General features: G+C 40.6%; 1 protein-coding gene across 3 annotated transcripts in view; it reads right to left on the bottom strand.

Moving 5' to 3' along the window:
• Positions 1-16455, bottom strand: part of LDLRAD4 (low density lipoprotein receptor class A domain containing 4) — a 285405-nt gene extending 268950 nt beyond the window's left edge. The window contains exon 1 of one of the 3 annotated variants that reach the window (XM_064657432.1): positions 16263-16455. The gene's annotated coding sequence lies outside the window, so the exon portion shown is untranslated. The remainder of the gene's footprint in view (positions 1-16262) is intronic. The other 2 variants (XM_064657405.1, XM_064657423.1) reach the window with 2 other exon arrangements.
• Between the last annotated feature and the right edge of the window lie 4237 nt (positions 16456-20692).

Genomic DNA, 20692 nt, shown 5'->3' with positions numbered 1-20692 from the left:
AATTTGCTTCCCTGAAAATCATACCTAGGAATTACTTAATTTAAGCTCAATCATCTGGTAAACTGAAAAGAACTGGGGAGAGAGGAAAATCATGTTTTATAAAAAGTTAAAATACCTAAAAAGTACTGATCAGGGAAAACACTGTATTGGTTGATAATCAAATTTCCATCTCTTCTACTTTCCCCATTTTCATGACAACTGTTAACCTGGACTTAGGGACAGGAAGAGGTCACTGGGAAGTTTGATGTTCTGTCTTTTTTTAATGTAGAATTCAAACCACAGGACCAAACTATTCTCTTGCAGTGAAATAAGCAGCATTGCCTGTAAACAATTCATGTCTGACCCCCTCTGCAGTTTTCAGTGAAAGTGAGAGCAAAGTTGGTGACAAACAGGTGGCAAAGTTTGACACTTTTCTGCCATCATGGCAATATTTCTTGCACTGGCAGGATGGCATGAGCTCTACATCCTGTACAGAACCCATAAGTGACCAACTCAAGAAGGCTACATGAATATTCACAAAAATACAAACTCAGACCTGGCACCCAGGAAACTCTTACTAAGCTAAGATTCCCAAAATATGGAAATGGAATTGAGAAATAGCCTGAACAGCAGTGAGAGGAAAATTAAAGTAGCAGTGACAAGAAGGTCTAGAAGCCATCATGGTGCTTCTGGCAGATGATATTCTACACCAGCCAGTCTAATTAACTAATGTATGGCCAGGAAATGGAGTCTTATTCCTTTTTTAAACATTGGAGATAGCATGAATCTAACAGCTGCTCATGCAAAAAGAACAATCATTTAATTTTTTTTGTAAAATTATTAGAAACCTCTGCAATGTTTTTGGGGGTTTTTTTTACATCCTTGCTGCAGTTCATACTGGATTTCAAACATTCATGAGCTTTCAAGTTTTCTATCTGCTAATTAACATATTTATAAGCATTATAAGCATGTTTGGGGTTTGCATTATCTGTATTATTCCACCCCATTTTATCAATAACTTTCAATTATATGGGATATTGTATTTGTACCATTTACCTTTTACAGGTTATCTAAAAAGAAGATGGAGAGCACGAATAACATCACTTATTTTTTTATTTAACATTAGCAGATAAAACAAGGTTTTCAGACAGGTATTTACACAAATAATTGCTCAATAATTATTCTTAATTGCAAAAAATGAAAAAAAATATTTCACGGCCAGCTCTTTGCAGGAGCATTTGACACTACAAAGGGAATACAGAGTTCACAGCATAGGCACAAAAACAGTACAAAGGAGACTGCATAATGGTACTTGTGCCACTTTAATCAAACTCTAATTAATCTGATGGTTTTACATTCTGACACAGTTTTGGTAAACACAGACATACCTAATTACAACATGATATGTTTATCCAGCGGCATATAAGGTTTTGACTGTAAAAGTGACATTCACAAAACAAATGCACCCTGTAGCATGTAATTTACTTGAATATGAAAAACCTCGAACAAAAAAATTATACTGTGCTAGCAATCAGACAGCTAAAAAGAAATGTAAAAGGTGGCTAATTGCTTTGGCAGACCTAAATAGCAGGTACGTGTTTTGGTATCATTTACCATTTCTAGTGCATCAGGCTTTGATGTGATAACTCACTATAGGCTGTTCCACTACCAAAGTACATTATGTCCATCCACTGGACATTGTGTCCATCCTTAATTGTGTATTCAACATTTAGCCTCCAATGATCAATGTTGAAATGAGCCTGTTGGCTTTTACAGCATTCAGGTCTATCATATGTTCAAGCTTTCAAGGCAAAAGTCAAAGACACTCTTTTTCACTTATTTTCTATGCTTTTTTCTTTGAATTTAAGTAGCATAAAGGCTATAACACAAAATAGTGTAAACAGAAATCACTCAGCATAAGGACTTTCCCAAGTCAAATATCATATATCTCTTTTTTAACCCTATTCTGAGTATCCAAAGACAAGGACTTTATCACTGTGAGATCCAAGCAATAAGCACTGCAGAAATTATTCCAGGAAGATGTACCACCCTCCTGCATCCCCTTTACTTTTTATCGTTATGTGTTAAAACACTATCTTAGTATACGTAAATTAAATCGGACAAGACAGTCCAGTTTTATGTTTATTACTTCAGTAGATGTGAAGCACATAATCTTCTTTTGTAAGACAGCACTTCTGTATCACTGGACAGGAACATATAACAACAAGAAAAACATACTCATCCACACATATGAAGTGCTGGAAAAAGGAAAACACTTGCTAGTGGGACAAAGAACTGACATAGCCAGTGCTACACACTTACTTGAGAAGCAAAGCCTCATTTGGTTTACTATTAGCCTCAATTATAAGTGAACAGAAACATAAAGTGGGTTCAAAATGATTCTGTATAAATCTCCTTCCATTTGTAGGAAGTGTTAAACTACATAGGATTAGCAGCAGGTAAAAAGGACTGGGAAATCAGCAGTAGGAGATTAAAAAAAAGGTCTTGCACAGTATCTGTACATGTAAGAAATGAAGGAGATTAATATTGCTAGCTGTCGAGTCAGACAAAAGATATCCAGCAGCTGAGATCAACCACGAAGATGCTCCATCTTCTTCTATACATTAATATATTCTCTTACATAGTAAAAAAAATACAAAGAGAATGAAGCAACAGAACAGAATGAAGCTTCAAAACAACAGAGGTTTTGCAATCTCCCTAATCAAGTTCCAAAGTTACAATGGAAATGGAAAGAAAGTAAAGGAACTTTTAAAAATCCGAAACACATAAATGTAATTAAATAATAAAAAGCAAATCTCCCAAACAAGAAGTTATCAGTTCTTGTCAGAAATACTCCTGCGGATCCGTTTTCCACCAGAAAATGCAATGCATCAAAACAGAAATATTTGCTGCAAATTACCCTTTTGATGACACCAATAATAAAATAAAAACTGAAAAGATTGAAATTTTACAATATTTCATAGCTGTATGACTTCCAATAATTTTTTTAAATTTTATTTTGCATGATATCATACAACACTGAAGACCAACACAAACATAATTTTTGTGGAAAAGTACAAAGATGATGTTTTCATTGTGTTTTAAAACAATCAAGTTTTGATCCTGTAAGTTTTCCAGTAAGATGTAAAATTCCTTTCTCTCCAAAAGCTTACTAAAAGTTATTTGGATCCATCAGAATTACCTCTGAGAAGACTTCTATATTTTTATAAGGTGATGCGGAAAGATGCTTTGCTTTTATTGTATTTAACAAGTAGTCCTCTGACAAAAGCAATACAAATAAATATACATAAATTCATATCAGTGAAGAATTGTCATCTCTTTCCCTTCTCAAAAGGTAAACAGCAACATTCTTTACCAATTATCTAGAACACCTCAAGGAAATAAAAAGTGTTGCTTACTTTAAACACATGCAACAGTTTTCAGACACTCATGAGATGGTCACTCCCTCCCACTTGCAACTAGAGTTTGTGTCAACTTTGCTCTTTTTTGGCATTTACTTAGTATCTCTAAAATTAAGATTCTCTTTATTCATACTTTAATTTCTTCTACTTGACTTTTACTGCACTTCTGCCCAAACACAAGCAATTCAAAACATATGAAAACAACTGAGTTTCGAATATTAAGATCTAAATAACAATTTCTAGATTTAAAAGTATTTCTTCAGAAAAGCCTTAGTCCTATTACTGCAGGTTGGACAAGAACTCCAGAAGGTTTCTTCTGACCTCAATTATTCTACAACTCTCTTTGTAGCATTAGAAGATGAAGAAAGAGTGAGTACAGTTCACCTCTTCAATCTCTATGCTCCTCCATGGAATTGTCCTGATTTTACTTTCACCTACTTTTTCAGTTTAGAACTGCTATTATGCTCACAGGAAAAAAAAAAAAAAAAAGAAAAAAAAAAGTTTTACACCTGTAAGAAGAGAGGCCTCTAGTGTACAGCCAAGAAAGCAAATTTTTGTGCCTTATTTAGGATCTGTTTCTCAGCCTTATTTAGGACTGGCATTGACTATCATTTTTTTTCCCCCCTTGAAGTTCACTAAGTATTTGTATCCATGCCTGCTATTTTTTAAACAACATCTGTCAGGTAAAATTTACCAAATTCAGTAGGTAGCACCATGTTGGCCTCAATCACACAAACAGCCGTATCCAGAAAAGGCTGCGACGGTCTCTCTATTCCCACTGAAATCAATGTGAAGCTGAATGTAAACTCTCTTACAAGACATGGATGAAGATTTACTGATGGATCTGATTCTAGAGTGGTCTGAATAAATATATGCATTTTTCCACAATAAATTCACCAGATTGCCTCAACGCAGGTTAATATAATTGCTATCAACATAAAACATTCTTTTCATCTAAATTTGCACTTCTCCTGTGGTTTTGTTCCCTTCTCAGCTCAACTCTGACTCATAGACAGATTAGAAATCAGATCAGACTAGAATTTGCAACGGTAACTCAGCCTCTTTGGACTACAAAAAAAAAATGAAACAGTAGGATAGTGTCTGGAAAAATCAGGAATCAATGACAGTCAGCTTTAATGTGCTCTATTGTACCACAGTAAGAATGCAGAGTATCTGAAGTTTACAGAGCTGGTCTTCCCACAGTATATTTCAAGCACAATTCCCAGAGCTCTGAGTTTGCGGGGCCAGCCAAGAATACAAATATCTAGAACGTATATGTTGAAGACTGTAAATGCCTTTATCTTGAACAAACGTTTCTGTTAAAGTCACCAAGTGAAATAATCACCCGGTTTATTCTGTGTAGCTGGGCAAAATGTTTACTATGACAATTCCAGCTCTGACCGCTGCAGGAGGAAATCCTCGCACAGCTCCGTGTGCTAAAATAATACCCTAAAGTAGTAGCAGCATGATTGGATTTCTACACGCGTCTAAGGTCACCCGGGCCTCACATCTAGTCTGCTGATCCCTCTGCCACCAGACACCTGCACTGCATGGGCTCCCCACACAGGAAGGCTGGAGCCATCTCCTAACAATGTGCTCATTCGGAATTTGAGAGTGCAACATCCTGAGGTAGATAAATAGATGAAATCCATCAAGCCACAAACTTCCTGACATTCTCCAGAATGGGCAGGGGTTTTTTTTCCAGAGCACGGAGGTTTTGGTATTAATTTGGACAGGGAGGAAAGCTGGAGTCTGCTATGCAGAAACATCTAGTCAAATAAATACGTCATTAAGCTAACTAGCTACAGGATTGTCTAGCAGATGGATGACATCTTGGTTGCTAGTGGAACACTTTTCTATAGCCTTGTTTGAGGCAGACACATATGGCTCTCCCAAGCATTGATGCAAGCTCCCAGATGGACTAGATCATTGCTGACACCTTATTATAAATCCTAGAGATGAAAGAACAGAGCACAATTTTTGAATTACAACACAAGACTCTAAAATATTCAGGCTTCCTAAAAATCAAATTTACAACAGAATATCTTAACTTCTTTATGTTGAAAGAAGCTATTTCTAACCAGGAACAGAAAATAGGGCAAAATGCTGTATCAAGAATGATTAGAAGAGCCTTGAGGAAACTTAAAAGACCAGAAGATCCTTAATGTAAATGTATATCATAACTACATATATGGAGTTACAAATATTACAGCTCTAAGGATGCAAGAAATTATCTGCTGTACAGCTGTTACTGACACCAAAGAGCTTCCATCTGGAATTTCTTGCTTGGGATGGAAGGGGAAAGGCAAGAAGAGGAAGCCATTTAGACATTACAGATATGTTTGTATCCTAAAGGACTACCCAACAGTTTAAAAAAAAAAAAAAAAAAAGAGAGAGAGAGAGACATCTAGCCATAGGAGCAACAGGAAAACTAGCAGAAATATGTGGGAGATTGGGAGATAACAGAACCAGTTGCACAAATCATTTGTTTTGGTGTCAGGGAGAACATCTCAAGCACATAAGGGTACCATGGCGTATTTTACCCATCAAAGTCAGAAGCAGGAAAAAATACTCTTTTGACACTTTTACACTGTGAAAAGAGACTATCCTTAGCATCCAGTAAGAACTTTACTCCTCAACTCACCCAAATGTAAGACTCAAGCTGCCAGGAAGAGGACTTGATACATATTTTCTCATCTCTAATATCTGCTATACTATCTAAAGCCAGAAAGTTACATCTTTGAGACTATTATAACTCTGTGGCAAAACTTTTCAATTTCAAAACCAAATCAACTCACTGACTCTGGGAATACATCGAGAATTCTCTACATTCATGAGCTGGGGAGATGCTTAAGCTGCTAAAATTTATCTGCCTCTACTGCAATGGCCACAACCTTAACAAGCATGCAAACATCTTGAAAGATTCAGCTAAATGCACAACAGCTAATACAGCATAATTCATTTGTCTCCTATTTTTTTAAATGGACAACTGTGCTTTCAGTATCTTCAACCATAAAATAATTTCAATGTATTGAAATCAGATTTTCAAGTTTCCCTTCACAACTTTTAGTATGGTTTTTATCTTCTTGACCAATTGAAAGTTCAGAAGGTTTTTGTTACACGGTGATTACAGTAATCCTTGGATCATCTTATAAAATAGAACATCTATAAATAAAGATACAAGGGTAGCCTTTTTTCCTAATCTCTACCTCCATCACAACATGGAGCTCAAGAGGAATGTCCAGGAAAAGTCTCAGTTTTGTAAGGATCACTTACAAAAGGGTGTAGGTAGAACAGAATTTCCCCCTATGTATACTGCATCTGCAACTACTTCAACTGGACAGTTCCTCTTCTGTGCAACAAAACTCCCTCTGGGAGGCAAGTTCAGCTGGACAAAACAGAAAAACAGATAACACCTATCTCCCCTCTTTCTCAGAACCCTGAAGAATATATGCTTCATTTTTCATTTTTATGTATTGGCACATAAAAGCTTCAGGATATTCTTTCCTTTAGGTAAGTCTTCCTATGGGAAGACTTACACACAGGGAACTGCAACTTGCAAACCTCTGTGGTCAGGGCTGACATGACAAAGGGTAAATCAAAGACTTCAGGCAACAGAGGTTTGGTTTCCCCCATCAGATGAACTTCAGATTGAAAAAAAAAAAAAGGGGGGGAGATATTAATTGGCATCCACAAAAGCATAATAAAACAAAGCTCTGACTAGAACCAGACATTTCTGGGCTGCAAGATATTCTCCAATATTATTAATGTGTCTCAAAACGGACAAACCCCATAAAACTCCTAATTTCCTAGCAACTGAAGGCTTCAATTTTACAACTGTCAAACAGAATGTATTTTTTTCGTAGTTTTAATCTTTAAAAGACCAACAGTTTCAAATGGTAGATATAAAGGATCACTTCAGGTCCCCAAATATGAGGTGAGCCCACATGGTTTTCTTTCTTCAGCCCTTGACTTTGCAGCCGATTTCTCTTGCAGGCTATCCAGTGAAACCACATGTTTCTAGAATCATAGCATCCCTGGTCACAAAGTGGGATCCTTGGCAGTTTAGCTCTATGACAGGAACCCTGAAAACACCAGGCCTCTGGCCAAACAAAGTTTACCAGGAATCAAAGAGAGGTTGTGTCTTATTTTGACTTCAAAGCTTGCCATATCTAAAATATTTGCAAAGAAACATCCCAATTTCAATGAACTGCCATTTTCTGAATAAATTACGTTCACTTGAAAGTTTGCAATTAGCTCCATCCAAAATGCCTCTTAATGGCAGCATCATGAAAACTGATCAATAACAAGTGACATGGAGGAAACTTGTGATAAATCAAGTACAGTATAAAACCCTGAAGTTACAGCATGGTAAACATCTATGTCAAAAGCTTCTCATTCATTCACAGATGGGTTTAGATCACTGTAATTTAACTTATGTTATAAATTATGTTCTCCATCAGATGCAAAATGACCTTTGATTGATTCAAGCTAAATATATAAGGCTGTTCTATATTCAACAGAGCATTCACACACAAGTTTAACATACTTTAACATATACATCCTGAATCAACACTTCAAATGATTTGCTCTGGTGTCTCCACGCAGACATGATTAAAGGTTTTTATCTCCAATTCCTAATAATACCCAGGAGAAAAACGGAATGGGAAAAGGCAGAATCTGTTGTTGGTGCATATTCAACTGAAGAGAGAACTCAACATTTCAAAAGACACTTTCAGAATACCTAACACACCTAACTCCCACTCTACAAACTATAGAGGCCTTCTTATTCCTCTCTGTACTTCTTTTAATTCCTTTTGGTCTGCTATGCTTTTAGGTAATTTCAAACAAAATTAAGAATCATTAACCAAACACTTTAAAACTCATGACTATGCATTATCAGCAATAACACACATCAGCACTGTGATATTTCTGTCTTGAAATTTACCTACTTGCCCAGCCACCATCCATGAGAAAAAGGAGAACAGTCTACATAGATTATTGGCACCTTTTGCTGTAGAAAATTTGCATTATTGCAGCTGTTTTCATCAAAAGGCTGCAAAGATCATTAGAACAGAACAGTGATTTTCACCTACAGCTGTGAGTTATCCTCATCTCTGTAGTAACTGCAGGTAACTTCCTCTTGCAACTAAAGAGAGGTTTATCCCCCTAATCCTTGGTACATTAATCCCTACACTAAAAAGTTATACCACTGTTGTTATCAATCTAATAAGGCACCGTAAGAATAAAAATATTTGTAGAATGCTTTTATGATAAAGCTTTGCCATAAGGTGCTAAGTAGAACAGGTCAGATAAAGCACACATTTGACAAACACTGGCAGTATTTTTGTTCAACAGATGGCAGCTTTTTTAAAAAAAAATTATTATTATAAACTATGTAAAAGCAGACACCAAATAGTACCTGTAATCAACATTATACAAGCTGCTTTAATTGGATAGATGGATTACATGTTAGAGGCTTCTCAATTAAATGAGAATAACTCATACTTTAGGATATTTTAAGTGAAAATGGGGTACTTGCAAGAATTTTATCTCAAATGACCTGTTTCTAGAAATGTGCTAGGAAGGTTATTAAAACAGTGAGAGGAATGTGAGAGGGTCAAAAAAAACCAGAAAACATCCATGTTGGAAATATTCATAGAACCCCCTTCTTCTTCACTTCCAGTATCCATGTAAGTTTGGTGAGGAATTATAGTCAATGCAAACCTTTTGTAAAACAAAACAACTACGCAGTGGCACTGGCCAACAGAGGCTATCAGTTAGCCCAAGTCTAGCTTTATATGACCAGGTGCAATCTTTAATTTAGGAGTACTGAATCTTATCTGCAGGCATTTCTACAAACGTTCCATTTAATTTTGCTTAGCACTAGTTAGGCAAAACCTACAAAACCAGTCAACCCTCGAGATGAAATTGTAATGGAAGAACACACACCAACTGGGTATTTCACAGAAGATGCCATTGCAACAGCTATGGAGATTAAGTTAGGTTACTTATAAGCGTTCCTCACGTTTTCTCTCCCACACCTTCTGCTGCGCTCCTTAACTCTGACCCACAGGGCAGAAGTCAGGCAACTCACTTTGTCTTACAAAAATCCCAAGCAAACCATGGCAAACATCCAGTTGACGTTCTATATAATACAGTCCAAAATACGTTCTACGAATTAGCCTCACTTGACTCAATGACTAATGGTTAAGCTAAAGCAGAAAATGAAGCAATACTATTTACACCCAACAATTTAAGAAACACTGTTACATTTAGGCAATTACATACTAAGTACATCCCTACTAGATACAGGACTAACAAATCCATATTAATTCTTGCTTCATGTGTCATTAACACCTAATGGAATGTTTAAAGGTGTTTACAAGTCCAAAGTAATAATGGATCACTCTTAATTAATGCACAGTAAAAATTTCATGAAAGTCTCAGTGGAAGAAGGCGGCTGTTAAAGAGATTGCTTCATATCTCAGTCACAGACTGCCCCCTCCTTTCCCTCTATGAAACGAGGAACAAGTAGGTTACAGGTGTGAGAAACCAAAATAATAGGCTCAGCCACACAACATAAAGAGGTAATTAAAAAAGAATCACACATTTTCCTTCCAATAATCTTTGAAATCAAGAAGAGTGCAACTTGTGTTTAAAAAACAGAGTACTGTTTGAAGATGCTTGCAAGTACTGGTGCTGAAAATTAAAGACAAAACACAGTAGCCTTATACTGGCATATGCCAGATAATACTAGGCATATGAGTCAACACTTATTTTAGAATTCTGAGTAAATTTCAGGGTTTATCCAGAAGAAAACACTGTTTTCTAGTCTCTTATCAATGTGGGAGAGATTCTAGAACTTATTTTATTGCGCATTAACATTTGTTCCTAACAGAAACTAAAAGAATTTTGTATTGTCCTCTAAAATCGTGACTTAAATACACTCAGTGATCAAAGGTTATCATAGAATCATACAAACTTCAAGATATTTATCATACAAACATGCAAAAAAGCACATCTTCCCCAAAGGTCAGTGCATCTTTTACAATTTAAGAACATAGGAACTAAATGAAACACTGAATTCAAAAATAATTGAAATCTCCAAACTCATCTCTTACAGGCAATACACGTTCACTATCATGACTACCTTTTTTCAGAAGCAGATTTATTCTCAGTTTTCAACAAAAAGGTGTTTAGCATGGAAGAAATCAAGAACACTAGGAGATGGAAACACAATCACATTCCTACAGACACTTCATCAACTCACTCCATTCTCATGTGCAGCATTTGAGCAGTGCATCTTTTCTACACAATACTGTCCTGCCTTTCAGAACTAATCCTAAACACATGCTAATTTAGAAAAGTGGGTACACAGTCTACCACTCTCATCATTTGTTTTCCCTGTCCTATAGACAGTCAGGAGTCAACATCTGCACAGGTAAAACTTTGCAAAGATCCCCATGCAACTGGCAAAATACACGTGTCCTTTTATCCACTGCAACCAGCACTGAAGTCCAATGACTAATATTTTCATTTTTCAACTCACCTTAGTGAAACCAAACAAAATCAAATAGGAGCATCTGGGTTTCAGTTTAGTACTACCCAACAGTACTTATCAAGTACTCACCACTATTCTAGTGAATAAAATTTCTCTAGAGAGGAAGAGTTTTCCAAAATGGTAAAACACACAACTGAAACCTGTACTGAAAAGCAAGTACTAAGCATACACGTTTCCAAATTCAGTCATGTGCAAAAAAACTATTAGAATTATTTTGGATTTAAAAAAAATTTTCAGGCATGCCTACCAACCAAATGTCTATTTATAAATTTGTCTAGAGAGGACCCATGTTTTTTTGGCTCAGAGAGACTAAAGCCTGGGAAAAATGCTGAAAATGTTCATCCCTTAAAAGTCTGAAATAATATTCAGTTCAGAATACAACTAAGTTTGCTCAGTAAGATTCAACCTCTAAGACTAAACATCTAATTCAACACAAACCAATATATTCTGGTTTTAGTGGCCCCATCTTGGTGTGTGACTGATTCTTGTAACAGTTATCTAGCCATCAGAGAATCTATTACACCTGCAATTCTACTTAACATGTACTAAAACATAAGCACAAGGTCATCAGGCAGAGCCCACACCACAGGTTTACACTGAGCAAAAGTGTTATAGCAGCAGTGGTTTATTTATCCCTGCCATGTAACTTTAACAGCCTTTCTGTGTGGATTCTGGCAACCAGTGACTTCCATTGTTCCCCAAACTGTCTAACAACATTTTCAAATACTTTTCAGTTTTAGCAGATAATAAAGCATAAGACCACTATCATTGCCCGTCCTCTTTGATGCTCTCCTCAAAAACTAACCCCCCAAACTCATAAACTGCTTTCCTAATAAAACTGTATGAGAACACAGCTCCCTCAATTTGAAGGACACAGACTCCTGCCCCCAGTGAGTTTTCAAAATCCTGTGGGGTAAGGATTTCTAACTAGTTTCTCTGCAAAATGCAGACATTAAAAATAAATTATGGGTGTGGATATGCTGCCTTCCCAGCCCTCTCCCCACCACATGCACTTCCACCCCCAGCTTCTTCGCTAGTTTTCATGCAGATTTGTGCCAGACTTTCGGCATCCTCATTAAGTGGGGTTTGGCAACCTGCCTAAGTTTTAGTGGGTTCTGGGAATGCCAATATATTAACCAGAGGACTTTTTGCATACCCTAGAGAGATTTTATTCCAGAAAAGTCAACCATTTGGCACAAAGAAAACTTACTTCAAATCTAGAAAAGCTCTCCATTGGCAATAAGAAGAAAAAACGCATTTAGATTGTTCTTAATTTCTGTCTCCTACCTGAAAGAAAAGTTTGATGTAGAGCAAGATCATTCGAACACAGTTTAAAAGGTCAGAGTGTTGTCTGTAGTAGGATTTTAGAGAAAAGAACAGCAGATATGAAAAACACAGACATGGTACAACATCAAGAAAATTATTCATTTTCAGTCTCTTGTCTCTTGTGACCAAAATAATCTTAATCAGAAAGATTAAATTTACCCATTATTACGCTGAGTGATAATGAATGATGATATGGGCGCTTGAAAATTTCCACTGCTTAACTAAACAATGAGAAAAAGCATTTAGTAAAATGCATCTACATTCAGCATATTCCAAATATGCTAAATCAAGGCATACGCTACTGAAACGCATATATTAAATAAATATAGATGACGAATATGGAGACATTTTGCCAGCATGAAATACAGAACACACTGTAATGTTGTGCTCACTCTTATTCACCTGCAAGCATTCTTTCTACTGCTCTCCCCTCACAGTAACTATTATTCAACTGTCTCAGAAATCAGCAAATAAAACTCCTCTGTAAAAGAAAGAAATCAAGTTTATTTTTCAAATATGAGGTTCAGAAGGAGACAATAGAAAAAAATAAAGGTCCACAGCTTTCCTTCACTGGAATATTCTGCTCATGCACCACATAGAGAAATTTAAAGTACACTGGACAAATGTGTCATTTCAAGGCCGTTTCTGCAGGTTTCTACATCCAGAGAATCCAATCCTCTTCAGGAACTTATTCAGGTAATCTGCTATCATATAGATATCACTATCCATTGTTACTATAAATTGCTTCAAATCTTTACTTCAAACTCATCATCTTTGTGCAAAAAATTGCTGACTTCCTGATACCAGCTCCAAAACACCATGATCCTTTTATAATGACCAGTTAGCATCAGAGATTCAGCAAGAATCAATTAAAATCAATTCCATTTAAATGTTTTAGTGTACTAAGATTATGTTTGGTGTGAAAGAAATTTTTAGCTATCTAGGCTGCCTTTGCTTAGATATCAACCTTCTGGGCAAGACGGCTATTCTTAAAAATAGCTGTCAACTGAGAAAAGAAAATGTATATGTATGAATCATTTCACTACAGGGTTGGATTCCCAGCAACTGATGCACCACTGTTCTGGCATCAGTGCCTTTAACGAGCAGCTGATACTAGCTTGGTGCCATTGAAGAATTTCACGGTTACCACAGAACCAATCTGCAGAAAAATTCATCTCTAAACTCCTAGAAGTATCTGCATTGCCGTAACTGGCAATTCACTTGCAGGGAGCTGTTTTGAACCATTAGAAACTAGATAGAAAAAAAACTTTTCCAAGACCACTCACAAGTTGAATGCAACAACCATGACTCCTGATGCAAGAGCTGTTGGACAGACATCCACTTTTTAACACTTCATTTCTCTCAGAGATTACATTAAATTACTTCTAAGGTACTTCTCTATTATTTCAATAATCATTTACTTCTCTCTGGCACATCATATCCTGAAAGTATTCCAAATTATTTCAGATGGTGTCACTTGACATGCAATTATTTCTTGTCAGAAGGGCAGTAGCCACTAGACAGAGTATTGCAGTGCAGATGTGAAAAAGAGAAGTAAATTTTGGTCAAGAAAATCAGAAAACTTCTCTTCCCCTCCTCCCCCCCCCAAAAGTGCACCTTCAATGCAGAAAAAACTAACAACTCATCTTTTCAAGTCTCTCACCTTAATGTCCTATGCAAATACCATTTTACCTACTTAAAAATAACAAAGGGACAGGTTAGTTCTAAATTCTTAGGTTAAGCCACTCCTTAATAGTTTTAGTCTTATCAAACTTAATGCAACTGTGCCTCAGTCTTGAATCTCGATATCCTTCTACTTCCACAAGTTTTCTTGTAACAAGTCTAAGATGATGAAGACTGAATTCAAACTTCCATCAGTCAAATGCTGCCTAGTGCCTGCAATGTTTCAGTTAACAAAAAACAATGGTCTGAGATATACTGTCTCACATTGTTCACTCATTCTGCGTTACACACTGATCACCATTTAGGCCCCAGCTGGAACCTGAATTTACTGGAGAATATTGACATGCCTTATGTGTATGCAACTATGATCTTCACATACTGGAGTGGGAACTAAATATGCTGCTATAAACACAGATTACATACAAACATGCATTTCTACTTCCATACATAACTCCATATAGTCAACACATTCCAATTTGATTTCTCCTCATGCTGGTCACTTTATGTATCACAGTAACTTAATACCTGGTGCTAAAACACCAGAACAGATATAGATGTATCATCACTATCTCAGCTAATGTGGATGAGGGGAGGCTGATTAGGCTGCTTCCCACTAGTGTACTGGTTTTCCAGCAAAACTTACCCTTACAGTCACAAAGCCACAATATTTATATTCTCGTTAGTGGAACCAAACACGTGTGCACCACACGCAGTAATTTAATTCTACTCAACAGTGCATCATATGTTATTCCAACAACTCTAGATCACTGCAGAAAAAAGAACAGATTTCCCAAAACATTATCTTAGAAATGAAATTGGAAGGTAGAATAGAAGTTTTGTCTAACCAATATATCCAGGGGTTGAAGGACCAGCAAGGAACATTGCTCATACTCACGCAGCATCTATGTTCTTACCTCATCTATGACTACCAGTAATTGCCCCTCAGGCTTTCTTACTGGCAAAAACTCCCTTCCTTTTTGGCTGGTCTCAGATGTACAATGCTGTAGACATTTCACTCCATGTGCTACATGATGCACCTTTCCAGTCCACAAACATTTTAATGCAGTAATTTTTTTGTTTGGAAGCACAGACAAACCTCTTAAAGGAACTTTTCATCCTGACGAGAAGATGCCCATGTTTTAGATCAGCAAACTTTTATAACACCAAATGCTATTTCTAACACCGTATGAAATTATTCACCAGACTTCTGCTCTCATGCACAACCACCATTTGCTATTCCAAAAAGGTTCTGAATCCCACCAAAATCTGTGTCATTCTAGGTGTTAAGATCTTCTAAGAAAACAGAAGTTACTTTTGTATTTTGCCCGTTTTCTATTTGTTCTTTAGTGAACTTAAAGTTAGACAAAACGGTGCGTTTGCCTCTTCAGCAAGCATCAAACCGTAGCTTACGCATAACTACCTACCCACCTACATGACAGAAAACGTGGCACACCATTCAGAAATTTGGGATGTACGTATTCAATGCAAACAATGCAGGCAGACGTCTCATACAGGCAGGCAAAGCTAGACTTTTTATAAACTTTCTTTTTTTAGGGGAAAAAAAAGGCACTTCATTAAATATAGGTCACTGGTGCGTGAGCCCGGCAGCCGCACTGCTGCTCTGCCTTCCCGTGAAAGTTGCCCGCCCGGCGCTGGGCGCGGACCGCGGCTGGGCATCCCCGCCAGGGTCCCCTCTGGAGCCGGGCAGGACCGCCGTTCCCGGGCTGTTCTCGAGCTGCGACACCAGCCCTGCGGCGAGCCGAGCCGAGCGGCCAGACGGAGCTCCAGTATCCACTTCGGAGCAGCCGGAGAGGACGTGCCGCGCACTCCGCGTTCCCCAGCGCCCTGCCCGCCGCCGCGGCTCCGCAGCCCCGCTCGTCTCCGCCTCTCCTGCGGAGCGCCGGAGGTCTCCCTTCCCGGCGGCCGCTCCGGCTGCTCCCCGGGCAAGGCGGAGCAGGACGGCGGCAGCGGGGCTCCCCGGCTGCTCCCCCCCGCTCCCGGGGGTACCTGTCAGCGCTGCCCCTCGCCCCGGCCGGCACCCCCACCTGCCCCTCCGGTGCCGCGGGGGACGCGCTCAGCCCGGCCCCGGCAGCGGCTCGGGGGGGCCGGGGCTGCCCCCGCCGCGGCACGGAGGGTGGCCGAGCGCCGCCGGAGCCCCCCGGCAGCCGCCGCCTCGTCCCTCGCCCGCTCCCAGACCTCCAACTCGGGCCTCCCCGCACTTTCTCCGGCACTTTCCGCCGCGGCGCCCCCCGCCCGCCCCCGTCCCCGCCGCGGCGGGCGGCACTCACCTCCCGCCGGCCCCCGCCGCTCGCCCCCGCGACGCGCTGGCCTCCTCCGGAGCGCCTCGCCGCCTCCCCCTGCCTGTCTCCGGCAGCCTCTCTCCCTGCGCTGAGGCTGTGCCTGCCTCCAACTCATCCCCAGCCTCTCCTCCTCCTCCCCCCCCCCCGCCCTGCCCGCCCCACTGGCTGCCGCCTGTCTGCAGCGAGTCTGCCTCCGGCGGGCGGGCGGGCGCGGGGGCCGCCGGCGGGGGGGCGGGAGGCGGGGGGGAGGGGAGGCGGCGCTCCCGCCCGGCCCCGCAGCCCACACTGACACCTGCCGGGCGGATGTGCTGCGGCTCCGGCACCGGGCCCCGACGGCGACGGGGGGCGCACGGAATTCCGGCGGGGACTCTCCTTCGAGGAGAGAAATTGAGCGAGGTTCAACAAGGACAAGCGTAGGGTACTGAATCGGGGGAGGAATAACCCCAGGTACCAGTACGGGTTGGGGGCTGACCTACTAGAGAGCAGCTCTGGAGAGAATGGTCTGGGAGTCTTGGTGGATGACAACTTCACCCTGAGCCAGCAGTGTGCCCTTGTGGAGAGGAGGGCCAATAGTATCCTGGGGTGCTTTGGGAATAGTGTGGTCAGCAGGTCAAGGAGGGCGATCCCCTCCCTCTACTCGGCTCTAGTGAGGCCACATCTGGAGTACTGTGTCCAGTTCTGGGCAAGAAAGACAAGGAGCTACTGGAGAGGGTCCAGCAGAGGGCCACAAAGATGATGAGGGGTCTGGAGCATCTCTCTCATGAGGAGAGACTGAGAGACCTGGGCCTGTTTAGTCCAGAGAAGAAAAGACTGAGAAGGGATCTCATTATATATATAAATATAAAAATACCTCAAAGGCAGGTGCCAAGAGGATGGTGCCAGACTCTTTTTGGTCGTGCCCAGTGACAGGATGACAAACAATGGCCATAAACTAAAACAGAAATAGTTCCACCTCAAAGAATTTCTTTACATTGAAGGTGGCAGAGCACTGGAACAGGCTGCCCAGGGAGGTCATGGAGTCTCCCTCTCTGGAGTCACTGAAAACCCACCTGGAGGCAATTCTGTGTCACCTGCTCTAGGGGACCTTGCCTTGTCAGGGGGGTCGGACCAGATGATCTCAAGAGATCCCTCTCAGCCATAACGATTCTGTGAATCTGATTCTGTGCGCTGCTGGAATTGCTTCGGGAACAGCGCCACTCCTGCCACACTGGCTCCCAGCCAGGCACTGGGCATGCAGAGAGGGCACAGGCTATGAGGAGCTCCTGGCAAGGGGGCAGCCACCAGCCCACCCAGTCCCCACGAGGCAGCCCACCACCCACCCACCAGTCCACCAGGCAGTCCCTGCCTCCGCACCTCTGTAAAGGTCAGGACTAGTGCGGGAAGGGGGGAGCAAAAAAAGTACACTTTGTCCCGTGCAGAACAAGAAATTTTTTGACATTTCAAAAAATGTTGCAAGACAGGAAAACCCAGTTCATGTCACAGCCCAGCAGGCACGAACCCAAGGCAGCTTCTGCCCGGCCTGTGTTCACTTGCAGGTCCTGTCCATCTCAGACTCTGTAACGCAGCTCTGCATAGAGCCATCAAGCATTCCGTAGCCCTTGACCTCCCCCTCTTCCTGTTAATATCCTTTGGGATGCAGGGCTGTGGTATGGATCATCCAGTAAAAAGGCCACCTTAATCTCAGTTATGCCAAGCCACTTGGGAACAAGTGTAACAACCAAAGTTGCGATTACATGCAATATTTACACACAGAATTCTCACAGAAAAAAAATCCCTATTTCTGGGAGCACTGGAACAGATTAACAGATTGCCTAGAGAGGTTGTGGAGTCTCCCTCACTGGAGATGCTCAAGAACCATCTGGACACAATCCTCTGCAATGTGCTCTGGGATGACCCTGCTTGAGTAGGGAGGTTGGGCAGGATGACCCACTGTAGTCCCAGCCTGACCCATTCTGTGATTTCTGTTGATTTAGACCATCAGCCGCAGTCCACATTCCCATCCATGATGCACTCTGAAGACTTTTCCCTTCCCAGTTATACCTGTAACCCTAAGAATGAAGAGGAGAAATAGCAGGGACAAGCTAACACGAAGAACTATAAAGGTTGCTAACTTTAAGCAGGTGCATGTTTGACTCAAATGTGCTTGTTTCCCTGCTTGCCTCACCTCGCCCTAGTTGCAAGTTGGAAGGAAGATGTAAGTCTGCTTGAAGGAGCCAGGAATCTGCCAACCCAGAATTCAGAGCACCAAGCTCTGAAGATCACGGAGGTGATGGCCTGTGGTTCATGCTGCGAGTCACCATATGTGACTGGAAATGGGGAACTACCAGAGTAGTTCCAAAACAGAGAAACAGTCAGATCAGCAGTGAAAGACAAATTTAGCAAACGTATTTTGGATTAAGACACAAGGAGCCAAAGGAACATCAAACACTACAGAAAGGAGGAGCTTCCAGTAATATGGATAATATACTGGAGCTATTTGTCCTGAAGGTTACAAAAATCATCAAAAGATCACGGGGTTAATCCATAACTTGGTATTTATAACATTTATTTATAGTCTAGCAAATTGGGAGAACCTTGATTTCAAATTTGTTCTGTAGTAACCCATCAAGAGTCAAGTGCTCCATTTCCAAGAGTGCCCTGGTAATCTGTATATGCTTCACAACAAATGGGTCTGACATGCTTCAGCTGTGTTCCCTTCAATGACTTCTCAAGGAAGACCAGAATTCATTCACTTCTGCCAAGAGAGTCTTGTCGTGTGCAGAGGAATATCCTAACCCATGGAAAACTTTGTAAAGCATAACAAAATCACCTACTAAGTAACAAATTATTTCTATACAATACCTCTTGAATGAAAAAAATTGCCTGGCAGCAATTTGGGATATTTTGGGCACGTAGAAGGAGGACAGCAAAAATGAGAGAAAATGCATAGACAATGCACATGCTCAGAAAGCACCACGCATGGATCCACGTCTGGAAAAGGAAATGCCAAGAACACTATACTGCTGGTACTCTTGTTCCTACCCAAGGTGTCTCTGGAAGAGACAATCTGCAACCTAATATACTGTTGCCAGTGGGCAACAATTCCTCAGATATACAAATTCCCTTACCTTTCGATCACCAAAATTACCATTAGAACTTCTGTTCCCTGTCTTGCTCCACTTAAAAGTGTCTGAAGAATATCAGTATTTTTGAAGCATAGATAAATAGTTAAAGAGGAGTGTTAACATTTTTTCCCTGAGATCTTGGAGTTGTGTAGAGGTTTCACTCTAAAAAGAATCCCAGGAGAGTTTGGTTATATGAAGAAACTTACCTTAAAACAAAATAAACAAAAAAACCCACAAAAACATCCCTTCAGTGAAAGCCATACTGACAGTATCCACGAGGTTGCACGGGCATCCTGACAGTTCATTTCCTGGATAAACAAGTTCTTACAGCTGATTTAAGGTGTAGGCAGATCTGTGTATGATTTAAATTCTTATCTTCATCTTCCTCTCTAAACACAGCAATGACATAGTTAATATTTGAACAGTTGGGGGGGGTTGTTGTTTTGTTTACTACTTTATCATTCATCTGACAGTAAAAGTTACTTCAATGTTACTGGTAGACACCAAGGTGCTATGTTCCTAAGGGTGGAGCTTAACAACAGAGCACCACTTAGCCCTGCCATGTCCAGAACCCCAATACAAGAACCAAAGCAACCTGGCAGACAGGTTCTCTGCTGACTATAATAAATACTCGGCCCAATCATGCTATTAGATCTGGTAGGAGATACACAGCCTGGTGAAGCACTTAGTCTGAGTGTCCCTACCCATCCCTTGTGAGCCCCTTGTCTGGGCTTGTTACATATGCTGTAACTGCTATCCCTTCTTCCTTCCCAGTCTGGCAGTCTGCAAGACATGCCACGCTGCTAGGGAGGAAGTCAGTGGGAAAAGCAAGTATTTGAACAATTAGACTGAGAGGAACAAATTTGAATCCAGGGACATAATGGCTGTTGGTTTTAGTTACTGGTGACTCATCTTGTTTCCCACCAGGAAGCCACAGATCAGTGTATTTCAAGTATTACTGATTCCTATTATCTGTTACACTGAGAGAACAAGGAGGAAGAAATTAAAAACACTCAAACCGCAGTAAGAACATAGACAAATAACATATGGGCACATGTAATAAACCAGTCTTGCTAAACTACACATAAAAGCATGCTACAAATAAAGCACCTAAAACTAGTCAGAAGAGTATTCAGTAGGGTTTTTTACCCAACAGGTCATCCAGATTCATCTCACAGTCGTCCACCATGAGCAGATAAGCACTGCTCATAATTCTAACTAGGTGCTGTTTCAAAAAAAAAAAGACTGCAACCTTGCTGGCACCCTGCAGTACACAGGGATAGAAACATCTTCAATATGCCATCTTCCAAAAGA

The sequence above is a fragment of the Pseudopipra pipra genome, chromosome 1, assembly GCF_036250125.1.
Source record: "Pseudopipra pipra isolate bDixPip1 chromosome 1, bDixPip1.hap1, whole genome shotgun sequence".
NCBI lineage: Eukaryota > Metazoa > Chordata > Aves > Passeriformes > Pipridae > Pseudopipra > Pseudopipra pipra.
Note: the sequence above shows the minus strand (reverse complement) of the source record. Positions and strands in the feature narration are given on the sequence as shown.